Source organism: Salmo trutta, chromosome 35 (assembly GCF_901001165.1).
Source record: "Salmo trutta chromosome 35, fSalTru1.1, whole genome shotgun sequence".
Lineage (NCBI taxonomy): Eukaryota > Metazoa > Chordata > Actinopteri > Salmoniformes > Salmonidae > Salmo > Salmo trutta.
Window position 1 is genome coordinate 26744315 of NC_042991.1, and position 17456 is coordinate 26761770.

At 33.2% G+C, this 17456-nt stretch overlaps 1 long non-coding RNA gene across 1 annotated transcript; it reads right to left on the bottom strand.

Annotated features, from left to right (window-relative positions):
* Nucleotides 1-13012: 13012 nt before the first annotated feature.
* Nucleotides 13013-16497, bottom strand: LOC115174959 (uncharacterized). The gene is made up of 3 exons (XR_003871887.1): nucleotides 16404-16497; nucleotides 13376-13628; nucleotides 13013-13266 (listed from the first exon to the last, which is right to left on the bottom strand). It is a non-coding gene; the product is annotated as an uncharacterized LOC115174959 (long non-coding RNA).
* Nucleotides 16498-17456: the final 959 nt, after the last annotated feature.

A 17456-nucleotide genomic window follows, 5' to 3' on the forward strand; every position in this document is an offset into this window, starting at 1 on the left:
CTGTATACTATTATACTTGACTATCACCACAGCTATTAAAGTTATCTATTATACTTCTATCACCACAGCTATTACTGTTATACTATTATACTTACTATCACCACAGCTATTACTGTTATACTATTATACTTACTATCACCACAGCTATTACTCTTAGACTTCACCCTTTATGTATACTTACTATCAACCACAGCTATTACTTTATACTATTATACTTACTATCACACAGCTATTACTGTTATACTGATTATACTTACTATCACCCACAGCTATTACTGTTATACTATATACTTACTATCACCACAGCTATTACTGTTATACTATTATACTTACTATCCACCACAGCTATTACTGTATACTATTATACTTACTATCACCACAGCTATTACAGTTATAGTATTAATTACTATCACCACAGCTATTACTGTTATACTATTATACTTACTATCACCACAGCTATTACAGTTATACTATTATACTTACTATCACCACAGCTATTACTGTATACTATTATACTTACTATCACCACAGCTATTACTGTTATACTATTATAGTATAACAGTAACAGTTATACTTACTATCACCACAGCTATTACTGTTATACTATTATACTTACTATCACCACAGCTATTACTGTTATACTATATACTTACTATCACCACAGCTATTACTGTTATACTATTATACTTACTATCACCACAGCTATTACTGTTATACTATTAACTTACTATCACCACAGCTATTACTGTTATACTATTATACTTACTATCACCACAGCTATTACAGTTATACTATATACTTACTATCACCACAGCTATTACTGTTATACTATATACTTACTATCACCACAGCTATTACTGTTATACTATTATGCTTACTATCACCACAGCTATTACAGTTATACTATTATACTTACTATCACCACAGCTATTACTGTTATACTATTATACTTACTATCACCACAGCTATTACTGTTATACTAATATACTTACTATCACCACAGCTATTACAGTTATCTATTATACTTACTATCACCACAGCTATTACTGTTATACTATTATACTTACTATCACCACAGCTATTACTGTTATACTATTATACTTACTATCACCACAGCTATTACTGTTATACTATTATACTTACTATCACCACAGCTATTACTGTTATACTATTATACTTACTATCACCACAGCTATTACTGTTATACTATTATACTACTATCACCACAGCTATTACTGTTATACTATTATACTTACTATCACCACAGCTATTACTTTATACTATTATACTTACTATCACCACATCTATTATGTTACTATTATACTTACTATCACCACAGCTATTACTGTTATACTATTATTACTTTTTATACTATTATACTTACTATCACCACAGCTATTACTGTTATACTATTATACTACTATCACCACAGCTATTACTGTTATACTAATTATACTTACTATCACCACAGCTATTACTGTTATACTATTATACTTACTATCACCACAGCTATTACTGTTATAACTAGTTATACTTACTATCACCACAGGCTATTACTGTTATACTATTATACTTACTATCACCACAGCTATTACTGTACTATTTATACTTACTATCACCACAGCTATTACTGTATACTTACTATCACCCACGCTATTACTGTTATACTAATTTAGACTTACTATACCACAGCTATTACTGTATACTATTATACTTAATCACCACAGCTATTACATGTTATAACTAGTATTACTTACTATCACCACAGCTATGACTGTTATACTATTATACTTACTATCACCAAAGCTATTACAGTTATACTATTATACTTAACTATCCACCAACAAGCTATTACTGTTATACTATTATACTTACTATCACCACAGCGATTACATGTTATAACTATTAGTATACAGTAACGTTTCTTACTAGCACACAAGCTAATTACATGTTATACTATTATACTTACTTATCACCACAGCTATTACTGTTATACTATTATACTTACTATCACCACAGCTATTACTGGTTTACATATTATACTTACTATCACCACAGCCTATTACGTTATACTATTAATACTTAACCCTTATCACCACAGCTATTACTGTTATAACTAGTATACTTACTATCACCACAGCTATTACATTTAGACTAATTGATACTTACTAATCAAACCAAAGCTATTACTGTTATACTATGTATACTTACTATCACCACAGCTATTACTGTTATACTATTATACTTACTATCACCACAGCTATTACTGTTATACTATTATACTTACTATCACCACAGCTATTAAAGTTATCTATTATACTTACTATCACCACAGCTATTATGTACTGTTACTATTATAACTTACTATCACCACAGCTATTACTGTTATACTATTATACTTACTATCACCACAGCTATTACTGTTATACTAGTATACTTACTATCACCACAGCTATTACTGTTATACTATTATACTTACTATCACCACAGCTATTACTGTTATACTATTATACTTACTATCACCACAGCTATTACTGTTATACTATTATACTTACTATCACCACAGCTATTACTGTTATACTATTATACTTACTATCACCCAGCTATTACTGTTATACTATTATACTTACTATCACCACAGCTATTACTGTTATACTATTATACTTACTATCACCACAGCTATTACAGTTATAGTATTATACTTACTATCACCACAGCTATTACTGTTATACTATTATACTTACTATCACCACAGCTATACAGTTATACTATTATACTATACATATCACCACAGCTATTAATGGTATACTATTTACTTACTATCACCAACAGCTAGTTAATGTTATACTATTATAGTAAACAGTAACAGTTATACTTACTATCACCACAGCTATTACTGTTAACTATTATACTTACTATCACCACAGCTAGTACTGTTATACTATTATACTTACTATCACCACACTATTACTGTATACTATTATACTTACTATCACCACAGCTATTACTGTTTATACTATTATACTTACTATCACCACAGCTATTACTGTTATACTATTATACTTACTATCACCACAGCTATACAGTTATACTATTATACGTACTATCACCACAGCTATTACTGTTATACTATTATACTTACTATCACCACAGCTATTACTGTTATACTATTATGCTTACTAGGCACCACAGCTATTACAGTTATACTAGTATACCTTACTATCACCACAGCTATTACTGTATATATACCTACTTATACTTACTATCACCACAGCTATTACGGTTATACTATGATACTTACTATCACCACACGCTAGTACGTTATACATATATAACTTACTATCAACCACAGCTATTACAGTTATACTATTATACTTACTATCACCACAGCTATTACTGTTATACTATTAGACTTACTATCACCACAGCTATTACTGTTATACTAGTATACTTACTATCACCACAGCTATTACTGTTATACTATTTACTTACTATCACCACAGCTATTACTGTTAGACTAGTTATACTTACTATCACCACAGCTATTACTGTTATACGATTATACTTACTATCAACCACAGCTATTACTGTTATACTAATTATACTTACTATCACCACAGCTATGACTGTTATACTATTATACTTACTATCACCACATCTATTACTGTTATACTATTATACTTACTATCACCACAGCTATTACTGTTTATACTATTATACGTACTATCACCACAGCTATTACTGTTATACTATTATACTTACTATCACCACAGCTATTACTGTTATACTATTATACTTACTATCACCACAGCTATTACTGTTATACTATTATACTTACTATCACCACCAGCTATTACTGTTATACTAGTATACTTACTATCACCACAGCTATTACTGTATACTATTATACTTACTATCACCACAGCTATTACTGTTATACTATTATACTTACTATCACCACAGCTATTACTGTTATACTATTATACTTACTATCACCACAGCTATTACTGTTATACTATTATACTTACTATCACCACAGCTATTACTGTATACTATTTCTTACTATCCACCACAGCTATTACAGTTATACTATTATACTTACTATCACCACAGCTATTACAGTTATCTATTATACTTACTATCACCACAGCTATTACTGTTATACTATTATACTTACTATCACCACAGCTATTACTGTTATACTATTATACTTACTATCACCACAGCTATTACTGTTATACTATTATACTTACTATCACCACAGCTATTACTGTTATACTATTATACTTACTATCACCACAGCTATTACTGTTATACTAGTATACTTACTATCACCACAGCTATTACTGTTATACTATTATACTTACTATCACCACAGCTATTACTGTTATACTATTATACTTACTATCACCACAGCTATTACTGTTATACTATTATACTTACTATCACCACAGCTATTACAGTTATACTATTATACTTACTATCACCACAGCTATTACTGTTATACTATTATACTTACTATCACCACATCTATTACTGTTATACTATTATAGTATAACAGTAACAGTTATACTTACTATCACCACAGCTATTACTGTTATACTATTATACTTACTATCACCACAGCTATTACTGTTATACTATTATACTTACTATCACCACAGCTATTACAGTTATACTATTATACTTACTATCACCACAGCTATTACTGTTATACTATTATACTTACTATCACCACAGCTATTACTGTTATACTATTATATTATAACAGTAACAGTTATACTTACTATCACCACAGCTATTACTGTTATACTATTATACTTACTATCACCCACAGCTATTACTGTTATCTATTATACTTACTATCACCACAGCTATTACTGTTATACTATTATACTTACTATCACCACAGCTATTACTGTTATACTATTATACTTACTATCACCACAGCTATTACTGTTATACTAGTATACTTACTATCACCACAGCTATTACTGTTATACTATTATACTTACTATCACACAGCTATACAGTTATACTATTATACTTACTATCACCACAGCTATTACTGTTATACTATTATACTTACTATCACCACAGCTATTACTGTTATACTAATATACTTACTATCACCACAGCTATTACAGTTATCTATTATACTTACTATCACCACAGCTATTACTGTTATACTATAATTATACTTACTATCACCACAGCTATTACTGTTATACTATTATACTTACTATCACCACAGCTATTACTGTTATACTATTATACTTACTATCACCACAGCTATTAATGTTATACTATTATACTTACTATCACCACAGCTATTACTGTTATACTAGTATACTTACTATCACCACAGCTATACTGTTATACTAATATACTTACTATCACCACAGCTATTACTGGTTATACTATTATACTTACTATCACCACAGCTATTACTGTTATACTATTATACTTACTTTCACCACAGCTATTACAGTTATACTATTATACTTACTATCACCACAGCTATTACTGTTATACTATTATACTTACTATCACCACAGCTATTACTGTTATACTATTATAGTATAACAGTAACAGTTATACTTACTATCACCACAGCTATTACTGTTATACTATTATACTTACTATCACCACAGCTATTACTGTTATACTATTATAGTATAACAGTAACAGTTATACTTACTATCACCACAGCTATTACTGTTATACTATTATACTTACTATCACCAGCAGCTATTACTGTTATACTATTATACTTACTATCACCACAGCTATTACTGTTAGACTATTATACTTACTATAACCACAGCTATTACTGTTAGACTATATACTTACTATCACCACAGCTATTACTGTTATACTATTATACTTACTATCACCACAGCTATTACTGTTATACTATTATACTTACTATCACCACAAGCTATACATGTTATATATATACTTACTACACCACAGCTATTACGTTATCCTATTTATACTTACTATCACAACAGCTATTACTGTTATACTATTATACTTACTATCACCACAGCTATTACTGTTCTACTATTATACTTACTATCACCACAGCTATTACAGTTATACTATTATACTTACTATCACCACAGCTATTACTGTTATACTATTATACTTACTATCACCACAGCTATTACTGTTATACTATTATACTTACTATCACCACCGCTATTACCTGTTTATACTATTATACTTACTATCACCACAGCTATTACTGTTATACTATTATACTTACTATCCCCCACAGCTATTACTGTATATACTATATACTTATCTCACCCACAGGCTATTACTGTTATACTAGTCTACAGTATCACCAGCTATACTTTCAATATACTTACTATCACCACAGCTATACTGTTATACTATTATCGTTACTATCACCCACAGCTATTACTGTTATACTATTATACTTTACTATCACCCCACAGCTTTACGTTATACTATTATACTTAACTATCACCCCACAGCTATTAAATGTTTATCTATTATACTACTATCACCACAGCTATTACTGTTATACTATTATACTTACTATCACCACAGCTATTTACTGTTATACTATTATACTTACTATCACCACAGCTATACTGTCTATACTAGTATACTTACTATCACCACAGCTATTACTGGTTATACTATTATCTTACTATCACCCACAGCTATACTGTTGATATATTATACTTGACTCTCCCCACCAGCCTATTACTGTGTATACTATATACTTACTCTCACCACAGCTATTACTGTTATACTATCTATACTTACTAATCACCACAGCTATTACTGTTTCTACTATTATACTTACTATCACCACAGCTATTACTAGTTATACTATTATACTTACTATCACCACAGCTATTACTGTTATACTATTATACTTACTATCACCACAGCTATTACAGTTATAGTATTATACTTACTATCACCACAGCTATTACTGTTATACTATTATACTTACTATCACCACAGCTATTACAGTTATACTATTATACTTACTATCACCACAGCTATTACTGTTATACTATTATACTTACTATCACCACAGCTATTACTGTTATACTATTATAGTATAACAGTAACAGTTATACTTACTATCACCACAGCTATTACTGTTATACTATTATACTTACTATCACCACAGCTATTACTGTTATACTATTATACTTACTATCACCACAGCTATTACTGTTATACTATTATACTTACTATCACCACAGCTATTACTGTTACTATTATACTTACTATCACCACAGCTATTACTGTTATACTATTATACTTACTATCACCACAGCTATTACAGTTATACTATTATACTTACTATCACCACAGCTATTACTGTTATACTATTATACTTACTATCACCACAGCTATTACTGTTATACTATTATGCTTACTATCACCACAGCTATTACAGTTATACTATTATACTTACTATCACCACAGCTATTACTGTTATACTATTATACTTACTATCACCACAGCTATTACAGTTATACTATTATACTTACTATCACCACAGCTATTACAGTTATACTATTATACTTACTATCACCACAGCTATTACTGTTATACTATTATACTTACTATCACCACAGCTATTACTGTTATACTATTATACTTACTATCACCACAGCTATTACTGTTATACTATTATACTTACTATCACCACAGCTATTACTGTTATACTAGTATACTTACTATCACCACAGCTATTACTGTTATACTAATATACTTACTATCACCACAGCTATTACTGTTATACTATTATACTTACTATCACCACAGCTATTACTGTTATACTATTATACTTACTATCACCACAGCTATTACTGTTATACTATTATACTTACTATCACCACAGCTATTACTGTTATACTATTATACTTACTATCACCACAGCTATTAAAGTTATCTATTATACTTACTATCACCACAGCTATTACTGTTATACTATTATACTTACTATCACCACAGCTATTACTGTTATACTATTATACTTACTATCACCACAGCTATTACTGTTATACTAGTATACTTACTATCACCACAGCTTTTACTGTTATACTATTATACTTACTATCACCACAGCTATTACTGTTATACTATTATACTTACTATCACCACAGCTATTACTGTTATACTATTATACTTACTATCACCACAGCTATTACTGTTATACTATTATACTTACTATCACCACAGCTATTACTGTTATACTATTATACTTACTATCACCACAGCTATTACTGTTATACTATTATACTTACTATCACCACAGCTATTACGTTATAGTATTATACTTACTATCACCACAGCTATTACTGTTATACTATTATACTTACTATCACCACAGCTATTACAGTTATACTATTATACTTACTATCACCACAGCTATTACTGTTATACTATTATACTTACTATCACCACAGCTATTACTGTTATACTATTATAGTATAACAGTAACAATTATACTTACTATCACCACAGCTATTACTGTTATACTATTATACTTACTATCACCACAGCTATTACTGTTATACTATTATACTTACTATCACCACAGCTATTACTGTTATACTATTATACTTACTATCACCACAGCTATTACTGTTATTATATTATACTTACTATCACCACAGCTATTACTGTTATACTATTATACTTACTATCACCACAGCTATTACTAGTTATACTATTATACTTACTATCACCACAGCCTATTACTGTTATACTATTTATACTTACTATCACCACACAGCTATTACTGTTATACTATTATACTTACTATCACCACAGCTATTACAGTTATACTATTATACTTACTATTCACCACAGCTATTACGTATACTATTATACTTACTATCACCACAGCTATTACTGTTATACTATTATGCTTACTATCACCACAGCTATTACAGTTATACTATTATACTTACTATCACCACAGCTATTACTGTTATACTATTATACTTACTATCACCACAGCTATTACTGTTATACTAATATACTTACTATCACCACAGCTAGTACAGGTTATCTATTATACTTACTATCACCACAGCTATTACTGTTATACTATTATACTTACTATCACCACAGCTATTATGTTATACTATTATACTTACTATCACCACGCTATTACTGTTATACTATTTATTACTTACTATCACCACAGCTATTACTGTTATACTATTATACTTACTATCACCCACATCTATTACTGTTATGAATACTATATACTTACTATCACCACAGCTATTACTGTTATACTATTATACTTACTATCACCACATCTATTACTGTTATACTATTATACTTACCTATCACCACAGCTATACTGTTATACTATTATACTTACTATCACACAGTATTACTGTTATACTATTATACCTTACTATCACCACAGCTATTACTGTTATACTATTATACTTACTATCACCACAGCTATTACTGTTATACTATTATACTTACTATCACACAGCTATTACTGTTATACTAGTATACTTACTATCACCACAGCTATTACTGTTATACTATTATACTTACTATCACCACAGCTATTATTGTTTACTATTATACTTACTATCACCACAGCTATTACTGTTATACTATTATACTTACTATCACCACAGCTATTACTGTTATACTATTATACTTACTATCACCACAGCTATTACTGTTATACTATTATACTTACTATCACCACAGCTATTACTGTTATACTATTATACTTACTATCACCACAGCTATTACAGTTATACTATTATACTTACTATCACCACAGCTATTACTGTTATACTATTATACTTACTATCACCACAGCTATTACTGTTATACTATTATACTTACTATCACCACAGCTATTACTGTTATACTATTATACTTACTATCACCACAGCTATTACTGTTATACTATTATACTTACTATCACCACAGCTATTACTGTTATACTATTTACTTACTATCACCACAGCTATTACTGTTATACTAGTATACTTACTATCACCACAGCTATTACTGTTATACTATTATACTTACTATCACCACAGCTATTACTGTTATACTATTATACTTACTATCACCACAGCTATTACTGTTTATACTATTATACTTACTATCACCACAGCTATTACTGTTATACTATTATACTTACTATCACCACAGCTATTACTGTTATACTATTATACTTACTATCACCACAGCTATTACAGTTATACTATTATACTTACTATCACCACAGCTATTACAGTTATCTATTATACTTACTATCACACAGCTATTACTGTTATACTATTATACTTACTATCACCACAGCTATTACTGTTATACTATTATACTTACTATCACCACAGCTATTACTGTTATACTATTATACTTACTATCACCACAGCTATTACTGTTATACTATTATACTTACTATCACCACAGCTATTACTGTTATACTAGTATACTTACTATCACCACAGCTATTACTGTTATACTATTATACTTACTATCACCACAGCTATTACTGTTATACTATTATACTTACTATCACCACAGCTATTACTGTTATACTATTATACTTACTATCACCACAGCTATTACTGTTATACTATTATACTTACTATCACCACAGCTATTACTGTTATACTATTATACTTACTATCACCACAGCTATTACAGTTATACTATTATACTTACTATCACCACAGCTATTACAGTTATCTATTATACTTACTATCACCACAGCTATTACTGTTATACTATTATACTTACTATCACCACAGCTATTTTTCTACATAATGAAATTGTCTTGTTTCTTTTCTCTATTAGAGAAGTTGGTTTTGAGTTGCTGGCTGTCTCACAATCACAATAGTTTGCCACTCCTCAATTAAACATATTATTAAGATACACATTTTGAAATGGTGACAGAGAATCCCTTTGCTAGATGTAGCACAGACATGAGTCTTTTCTCAGCTAGCACTTTCATACCAAAGGCTTGATTTATTTAACCACAGGTCCACAGCACCATCTACAGACCAAATAATGACAATGACAGAGCACCTAACTGCGGCCAGGCTAAAATGAATTTGGGCCGTCATCAATATGCATGGCCCAGTTTATCTTTGACTACATCAATCAGATAACAGTCCCCTCTCCAATTTCAAGGCATAGCCAAGTATTCATCTCACTAAAAGGCATAACAAATGAAATAATCAAATTTAGTGTACATCCATTATTGTACCACCGAGGCTATTATTTATGATACTCTGAAAATCAATTTAAACATACGCAGAATGCTAACAAACTCCACCTAATCCTAGAACCACAACTCCTGTTTATAAAGACAGACCGTCTAGAATTCATTGACCATAACGTATAGTACCAGTCAAAAGTTTGGACACACCTACTCATTCCAGGGTTTTTCTCTATTTTTACTATTTTCTACATTGTAGAATAATAGTGAAGACATCAAACTATGAAATAACAGATATGGAATCATGTAGTAATCAAAAACATGTTAAACATTCTTCAAAGTAGCCACCCTTTGCCTTGATAACAGCTCTGCACAGTCTTGGCATTCTCTCAACCAGCTTCACCTGGAATGCTTTTCCAACAGTCTTGAAGGAGTTCCCACATATGCTCTTGACTGTAGTCAGTCTCCATAGGCCCCATGGAGCATCAATCATAAACCTCCAAACTTCAGCTCAGTCAACAAGTGTTACTTAGAGTGAAACCGCTTTCAAATTAATTTTATCCCCATTCCAACAAAACAGCATGTTTTACAAGCTGGAGTGCAGGTGTTCACGTCCATGGACACACAGCACAGCCCACACGAAGGTCACTGCAAAGAAGATGTCAAGTGATTTTGTCGGGCATGTTTTTTACGTGTGTCAGAACAACACGTTTTCACAATTGATGTCCTTCAGCAGAATAGCAGCGGTGAGGAGGTCAATGGAGGCCTTTTGTTTAGTCGAAGGGGACTGGAGCCACTAAGAGGTCATGCACCACGGTGTGTGTGTGTGTGTGTGTGTGTGTGTGTGTGTGTGTGTGTGTGTGTGTGTGTGTGTGTGTGTGTGTGTGTGTGTGTGTGTGTGTGTTGGACATGAAGCCAGCAGGACAGTTGAGTTGGGTGTTGATTTTACATAGTCTACAAATCAAGTGGTTAATTTCCTGACAGTTCAATAAAAAAAGTATTGTATTGCTGTATTTCCCAAGTACTGTAGCCTAGTTTAATAAAACACTGGATAAATACCCTTTCTAGGTAAGATAGCCAGCCTACTATGGGTGTATTCCGTTTACAGACTTGAAGGCCTGTGTGTGGAAGCAACAAAGACACTGCCTAGTAATTATCAAGCAAGTTTGAGGCCATATGCCTAAAATAACATTATAATGAAGAATAGTGAATGGAGGACGTGATATTTGAGCGGTTTCAACGCAGTTAGGTCAGTCTGTATGAAACGCACCAACCATTCAACAGCAGGTGGCAGTAAAAACCATTCAATCGGGGCATTTTGCCACATTCCATTTGTTTGCAAGATTTTTTTACGGCATAAAGAAAAAACCTATGTGTAGGCTATTACAGTTCTTTTTAAATCACTTTGGTACTATTTTCACAAGTATGTGGTACATTTTCACAACTCTAAGTACAAAACTTCAAGCTGGTCACACTTGTAACACAGCCAGTCTTTCATTCAAAACCTGTTCTTGTGTCTTCATTTGGATTGTAAACATCTCTCCACACAACCATTGATTCATAATATATGTTTATTGTGACATGTAATGAGAACATTGGTTTAATCACCAAAACACAACATAATGATATAATTTAGTAGTTTTAACTACCAGTTAATCCAATAGCAAACAATGCAAGATATGTGTTTCAAATCTCCCTTAGAAGTGCTGAAAGTAATATGCTACAGTACTGTAAATTACAGTACATTACACACGTTTCACATTAGGCAATATATTTACATTGGCCAAGAAAATAGACAGAAAATCTATCATTTCCATAATATCTATCAAATGTGTAATCAAAGGTGTGATCAATAAAGACATCCTCAACAATCATTCATGCAAAAAAATATACATTTTATTTCTCACATATAATTGTGACACACAGTGGATGTCTTCACTTGGATGGTTGCCCATTGGCCGATGAGGTTCCAACCACGGAGTCGAGTTTTGGCCAGGTTGAAGCCTGCTTCATCAATATGGTTCACAGCAGCATCAAGTACCATCACCCTCAAAAAATACATTTTGGTTTGTTATTTTTACAGTTTAGTTCCAATATGATACTGTGAAGTAGAATGTGCATCAAATAGTAATAGTAATACAATATATAGTGCTGTACCTGAACATAATCGGCCAGCAGTTGTTTCTCTCGAAAGGCACCAGGTAAATGTGTTTCATAGATACCTGGTGCCTATTCAAAAGGCGGGCGATTGCTGATGGATGCCACATTGGCGAAGGTGTCATCGTTCTCCTCAATGGCCTGCTTAATTTCGGACAGCCGCATGTCATTCCTGGCCCTCAACATTTCCACCACTGCCCAGTCCTGCTGGTTGGTCAGCACACGGCCACCACCATGGGGTCTTCTGTCAATTCTGAAAGTAGAATGGAGTATACTGTCAATAGATCATACTGTAAGAATACTGTAGCATGTTTTGTGAATTTACATGCATTACAATATGTAACTTACTGTAAATGTAATGGTAACCCATAGTGCATATCCTGCAGACCTACTGGTTTTCTTGGTGAAATGTTCTCATGATCGAATTTACAGTTGATCTTTTCAGATTGGGGTGAACTAATCTGGCAGCCTCTGTCATGGTAAGGCCTCAGTTTACAACATGGTCAATGACAATGGCCTGGGCTTCATTAGACACAACAGTTCCATGCCGTCTGCCTCCCTCTCTCTGATGCCCACCTCTTTGACGGGCCCATGCCCACCTCTTTGACGGGCCCATGCCCACCTCTTTGACGGGCCCATGCCCACCTCTTTGACTTCTAGCATGCCCATTTTAATGCAAATTTAATATAGGAATATATAGGCTATTAGGCATATGAGTGTCAGATAGTCACTGTTCCAAAAGTGTTACCACTGGGGAAAAACTTGTTGAATGGCTTCACCATTAACATGGTGAACTGTTTTGTTGATTTCTAGCACGTGGCAGGAAGAAGGACCTCTTCAATCCGAACCTGGGGTGTAATCATTGTCATTAGTCCAAACAAGCTGCTAAAACTAGAGTTTCAATTGGACAAATTAATCTAGCCCCTCTCTGTTTCGTACAGTTTGCTTCAATTTGGTTATGTTTGGTTCCTAGTGAATACACCCCTGAAGTTCTCTTTGAAAGCATGGTGAGTTGACTGACTGTTTGCCGCATTAATTAATATAGGGCTTGTTTTACATCGGTTTTCAAAATAGCCTTCTCTAGTTTCAGTGGCGACCCAACATTCAAGGCAGGTGGGGCAGAGGCATTAATCCATGTCACATATCAGTTCGCAAACAATGTAAAAATTAGCCGCATACCAACATGTTGTCTTTTTTTCTTTTTTGAGTAAGGCAGCTCCAAAATGCAGGTGTTTCAGCCTAGCTCAGTGCTTTCTGTGGGGTGGGGCAGTCAGCAGAAAATAGAGCACTTGGGGGTTGGTAATGTTCTCTAGCTGCGCTGTGATTGGCTCAGTGTTCTGTCACTCATGGGGACACTAAGTTACCGGAAAGAATCAGTGGCTATCTGCAAGCTTTGCAAAGCAATCACTAGCCTGCTATTCAGTGGAGCGGGTGTGTGGTCCAAGTCTGGGTTTAAGGGTCTCTATTCAAGCTTAAACGGATAAACATTCACATGCAACACCATGGGCAAGAGAAGGTTGAATACATTGGCCGTACTGTCAATCCAGCATTACTTCTGCTGCGTTCAAAACAACTGGAAACTCTGAACTGGGAAATCTCAGACTTCAGTGAGTTCAAGACAACTGGGAACTCTGAAAAAAATGAGCTCCGACTGGGAAATTAAGTGTTGAACAGTCATCCAACTCAGAATTCCAAGTCGGGAACTCAGGCCTCTTTCTTGAGCTCCTAAAGATCACTGACGTCATGATTCAACCTTGTTTTTTTATTAGTGTTCCCAGTTATCTTGAAAGCACCATAAATCCAGAAAATGACAGACATTGATGACAAAGTTTGATGAAAAAATTTGCCCACAAGACGGACCTGTTCAAGTGAGCACAGCACAAGGTGAGTCAAAAAATGTAGTGTATGATGCTGCATAAATGATGTAATACGCCAGGGAGATATATGTACTGTAGCTAAGAAAGTAATATTAAGTGTATGTTGTGTAGTAAGCTGTTTGGGCTCCCGAGTGGTGCAGCGGTCTCTTGCACTGCATCTCAGTGCAAGAGTTGTCACTACAGTCCCTGGTTCAAATCTGGACTGTATCTGGCCATGATTGGGAGTCCCATAGGGCAGTGCACAATTGTCCCAGTGTCGTCCGGGTTTGGCCGAGGTAAGCCGTCTCTGTAAATAAGAATTTGTTCTTAACTGACTTGCCTACTTAAATAAAAACATTTTAAAAAAATAGTAGCCCATGTGCTTCACCCTAATAATTTGGTCCTTTCCCCCTCATAACTTAGCCTACTGTTCTGACTTGATGGTGCGCTTGTAGCCTATAGCCTGTTTTTTTTTAAATGTCAACATCGAATATTGTAAGAGTTTTCATTGTCTGCTTATATGCCCCCTTTATTTATCCTACAATTCTGACTTGGTGTACAGGGAGAATACTGTAAGAACGGTCCATGTTCTGAATTTTGTCACTCCATGTTCTGAATTTTGTTGCTGTAGATTTCAAAAGGGCTGAACAAATAGTTATAGACTTGTCCGTCTTAGCTCGCTCATTAATGTCTTAATTGAAATTATGGATTGCCTCTTATCCGCTCATCATTCCCTTATGCCATAGTTTGTACATCTCAATTGTCAGTAGAAACCACATTTGTTTAAGCAAGTCAGCCATATCAGCTATGTTTTTAAAAAAGGCAGTAAATTTAGCTGAATGAATTGTTTCGCTGCCAGACAAGGCTTCGCTGATAGCCAGGTGTAGCAGTATTAAAGATTCGCTCCATGGTGCTGAAAAGAAAGCTCTGTTGTTGGGACAGCTTTATGAAGGCCCTAACAGTTTGTGGGCACCGTTTGTCACAGTTATAGTACAATTGATGTATTGTTTAATATTGTGTGTGGTGTGCGGTGGCTTTGCTGGCATGCATCATTCTCCAAGGCTCCACGGGGGCAACATATCACCCAAAATCTTTGAAAATAAATGTAGATATGCACACAACACGCACATATGATATTTGTACGTCTACAAATAAAACAGTCTGGTACTTACTAATGTGTGGATAGGCCAGTGGGAGTAAACTGATACCAGACTGCACTCTGGGCAAAGAGTGATGACAGACACAGACGCCCAGTCTAGGAGATTAATGATGAAACAGAGTATACATGTAGTCTGTGTACAGAGAGAAACAAGATAAAAGAATTAGAAAATTACAACAATGTTAATCCAATAAAATCTATTACATTAAACAGTAATGTCAGCAATCTCTATACACAATTTACAGTAAGAGAAAAATAACACACTATAATTCCTCTCAGTTGAATTAACATTACAGTTATACCAACTGGCTAATCACATAATTATACAAAATGGTAAGAGAGCTGGTGAATAAAGTTATGCCTCTACATAGCTACAAATGTCTTGTATTTACGTATAACAATAGCAACAGGAATATTATAAAAGTTAAATAAGTATTTGTTCTGGATTACATTAGGTAAAAACACAAATATCCCTGCAAATGTAAACGTCTGATTTCCACTAAAGCCAACCAAACTGAGAAATAACGTTTCATACTAACAATTGGTTGCCATGGTGAATAATCCAATAATAATTGTCAGGACACATGAAAGGAAACATCAAAGAGTTTACTGGAATCTCTAAATGAAAATACTGGCAGATCAATAAAATGTCCTTGTATATCTAATTACATTTCTAGGATTCTAAATTCAATTCTAACAGGCTTTTATACAACAAAAGTAGAGTGTTGTATTTGTAATAATGAATGTCAAGATCAGCTGAGCGGGAATGTGAGCAGCAGAGCAGAGTTCTGCATGTGCCTAAAACATAGCTACAAAATCAGTGCAACTTCCTCTGCCCTTAAATTATTGCATTATGCCTGTAAGAATATGAGCTTTGGAATTTTCTCTTTTGATCTCATTTATAGTTTCCCATAAAATGTGCATTATTATTTATCATTGTCAATCCAAATTGGCCTTGATTAATCAAGCTACTCAAAACATTTATTCATCAGCTGAAATATTTTGGGTTGTCTTCATCACTGGTTGTACAAGTGTTTGTTTGTGGTGATCCAAGCCAGGGCATTTT